Here is a 4313-nt window from a genome sequence, read left to right as displayed (position 1 = left end):
CTATCACCCTTCTCCATTATACAAGAACCCGGACTTCTTCATCACTCTCCCCTTCAAATTAAATGAAGATGTCAACCCCACTAGAGCCGACCATCCCGGAATGTCTCCATCCTGATTTGGCTTTAGCAAGACAGGAATGCCAAGAACTTCTTGACAAGGCTTGATAGAACCTACACGGTCTCCTTGGGCATGCCAAGCATTCTATGTAGAAAGAGATCGGAAAAACTAAGAGGGAAAGAAAAGGCTCGTAATTGATTACAAGCCCTGAATCATTTTCTTTCGGATGAAAATTTCCAATTCCTAAAATCTCTTCTCTATTGATTCGTCTTCAAGGAGCAACCTATTTCTCTAAGTTCGATCTGAAGTCAGGATTCTGGCAGTTGGGTATTCACCCTGAAGAAAGATACAAGACCGCCTTCTGCATCCCAGATGCTCAGTACCAATGGACTGTTATGCCTTTTGGGCTTAAAACAGCTCCTTCCATCTTCCAGAAGGCGATGGTCCGAATTTTTGAATCAATCCTGGATACTTGTATCATTTACATCGATGATATCCTACTTTTCTCAAAGTCAGCTAAAGAGCATGATGATCTTCTCAGAAGATTTCACAGTTTAGTCCATTCCTACGGGATAATGCTTTCAGAAAAAAAGTCTTACATTGGACAAACTGAAGTTGACTTTCTTGGGCTCAAGCTAAAAAATGGGCAGTATGAAGCAGGCTCACATTTAGCTCAAGAATTGCGGCATTTCCCCAGTGAGAATCTATCCAAAAAACAGATCCAACAGTTTCTGGGGATCATCAATTACATGCGAGACTTTATTCCAAAGGCCGCGGCCCATACAAAGGCCCTGATTGCACAGTTGAAGAAAAATGCGGGCCCATGGACTCAGGCCCATACTGAAGCTGTTAAGATATTAAAACAGTTGGCCCAAAAGACTCAAGCCCTCACTATTCCTGCTGATGACGCACAGCTGATTCTTCAGACTGATGCAAGTGACTACGCTTGGGGTGCTATTCTCCTCCAAAAATAGGAAAATAAGGAGTCACTATGCAGACACGTGTCAGGACAATTCAAGGACAGTGAACTTCATTATCATTCAAATATTAAGGAAATTCTGGTGGTAAAATATGCAATTCAGAAGTGCGAATTCTTTGTGGCCTCAAGACATTTTTTAATTAGAATGGACAATTCTAATTTCCCTCGCATTCTGGAATTCAAGGGACGACAAATCCCTGATAAACAACTGCTTCGCCTGAAAGAGTGGTTCTCCCAATATGATTTTGAAGTACAACACATTCAAGGTGATAAAAATGTTATCCCTGACTTTCTATCCCGATTATCCAAATCTTTTATGGATCCTCCTAGTCCTTCTTTCTTTATCTTTATGGCACAATTTAGTCCCAGGACTGTGCACCCAAATCAACTTTGAAGGTATGTCTATGCAAGAATTTGAACTTTGGGTCTATAGGCGTATCTTAGCCTTCTATCGGACTATCGTACCAAATCCGGAAGACTTTTACGCCTCATTCCCTTGGAAACTTTTCCCCACTATTACAAACGTCTCCTTCAACTTCCGAGCGATTCTGGTATCTCCGGTACCTCACATGTCTGTATCATCTTCCTGTAGAACTACCATTGTTACAAACCTTATGGTTCTTACACGGGAGAAGAGAATGAGTCACATCCGACTGGCAATTTTTCCTACTATTTGACAATCAACAGGCATGGCAATACAGGGCTCGGAAGGTTGGTGAACCAAGCAGTCTTCTCCACATGGCAAATCATGATAAGGCTTTAACCTACCATACCATCCTCTTTCTCCATCAGCGACACAACTCAAATGACACTGTTTCAACGGACATTACAGAATGGAGAACTCTCCCCGGACATTTTGAAGAGATGCCCTTGTCATTAAACATGCTTTACTTCACAAAGGGAATGAGCTAAATCATACAGCTAATGAGGTGATTCCAGTCATCAACATGCAAAGACAATCCTCGAATCAAAGACGGCTGTTCACTTCTACTTCTTCAATACAGTCATCTCCAGCTAGACAACAATCTGAAGCTACGTCTTCAATGTCAATAAATCCAGCCTTTCAGGAACCATGGTCACAACTAGAAGAATCTCTTCTCCCGTACCTCGACTTTTTGGCCCAAATGACACCTTTAAGGCCTTCTAGGCCTTGTCCAACTAGCAGGCCCAACCCATCAAGAAGAAGGCGTCGAAGCTATAGAGATAGTGACTCAGATGATTCTGATGATAACTACTCAGAGTGTGGGTCCACAAACAGACAAAACAAGTGATGTCATGATGCACTCCCAACAGCAAGATTCTATATTATGATCCCCATCATTAAGAGTCGTTTGGCCTTACATGTTTTGGCCTTATATGTCATTATTAGGGTCTCCATTATTAAAGTCGATTATTATTAAAGTCGTTTGGACATATATGTCAGCATGTTTTGGAGTCTTGTAAGAAGGAATATATTCCTTCACATGTGTAATTAAGAGATAAGGATTGAGAGTCATGTAAGATAAGATTGCCAGATGGCAATCTCTTAGGGTTAGCGTGTATTTTGAGAGAGTTCCTCTTCTCCTATATAAAGGAGGATTCGTCTCTCTTGTAATTCAAGTTGTGCAAGGAATAAAATACTTATCTTTCTCTTATCTTTCATGGCTTTCTAATTTCTCTATTCTTCTTCTCTATCCTATGGCAATGAATTAGCTGTTGCTACGATCTGTTTCTGTTATAATCCAAAAGGGCTAACTCGACTAACTCGGCTATTCGAGTTTCAAAGAAGCAGAAAGACCCCCATGGCGAGGTGCCTCTTTGGTCTTAGCTTAAAGAAACTCTCTTGCCTTGAGTAAGGATATCCTCCTTGAGTTTACAGCATGAGGATTATAGCATGAACAGCTCTCGGCGTCCATCTGGAGTTTGGACTTAGCTTTCAAACACATAATGCATTGACCACAAATTTTATGCACATCACGTTTCATGCATGGCCAATAAAAATGCTCAATCAGAATATCATAAGTCTTTTGCACCCCAAAATGACCCATTAAACCGCCCCCATGTGCTTCCCTAACCAATACAGCCCGCAAAGAACAATTAGGAATACAAAGGCGATTTTTCTTGAAAAGAAATCCCTCAAACACATAAAAATCAGCAGAAACAGCCCCATTAGCACAAGTTGTAAACATGCCGCTGAAATCATTATCACTCACATACAACTCTTTTATGAACTCGAAGCCCAGCAATTTAGAATCAAAAGTAGTAATGATAGGAAATCATCATCTTAGCAACCACACACCCCAATAACTAATGAGTTATGATACATATGGAATGCAAGAAAACACCCTCCAATCAAGATGATTCCAAAACCCAAGGATCTCCTCAAGTGAAGTTAGGAAAAAAACTAGTTCCAACAATGAAACTAGCACTTGAATTCAAGTCCAAACGCCACAAACCAAGTATGATTTGATAAGTTAAGAATCAAACACAAGATTTTGGTTAGAGAACGCCACAAACTAAAAATAGTTTGATAAGTTCAAAGTTCATGCAAGAACTTAAGCAAAAACACTCACAAAGAGCAAACAAAGATTATCATTCAAAATTCTATATTTACAAATGAATTTGGCTTTGATATTTATAGCCAAAACAAGACAAAGAAACCTAAATGGATGTCTTTTGAGCTTCCCCACGTTTCCCCCTTTAATTCCCCTTAAAACTTATTAAAAGTGGCTGTTTTTACATTGATGTCACTCATTTTGTAACTCCCAAATGACAACTAATTATGTGCATCCATTTTGTAACTCCAAATTATGACTAATTATGTGCATCTATTTTGTAACTCTAAAAGACAACTAATCACACCATAACTTAAGAGAAAACCTAATAAAATGAAAATAAAAAAAAAAGGCTTCAAATGAATCTTATTGGACCTATGAGTTCAGCCCAAACTTATTGCACTAAATTGATGATTTTGGATCCTTTTTGCAATCCTAAATCTTGACTGAGCCTTGTTGTGTTTGAACACTCCAAATGTCTTTAATTAAGCCCAACAAAGCTTCTTGCATACTTTTGGACTTGGATCTTGTCATTGGACCTCCTTGAAAGCTTAAAGGATCATTTGTAATTCTTGTCTTTATTGCATCAAGTAAGTAAGGCATACCTTCGAGATAGTGCATCAGCAACCACATTCTCCTTACCTTTCTTGTATTTGATCACATATGGGAATGTCTCAATGAACTCCATCCACTTAGCATGTCTTCGGTTCAGTTTGTCTTGCCCCTTGAGATGCTTCAAACTC

This window comes from Ricinus communis, chromosome 3, assembly GCF_019578655.1.
Source record: "Ricinus communis isolate WT05 ecotype wild-type chromosome 3, ASM1957865v1, whole genome shotgun sequence".
In the NCBI taxonomy this organism is placed as follows: domain Eukaryota; kingdom Viridiplantae; phylum Streptophyta; class Magnoliopsida; order Malpighiales; family Euphorbiaceae; genus Ricinus; species Ricinus communis.
The sequence above is the reverse complement of the archived record's forward strand: the minus strand, read 5'-3'. Positions refer to the sequence as shown.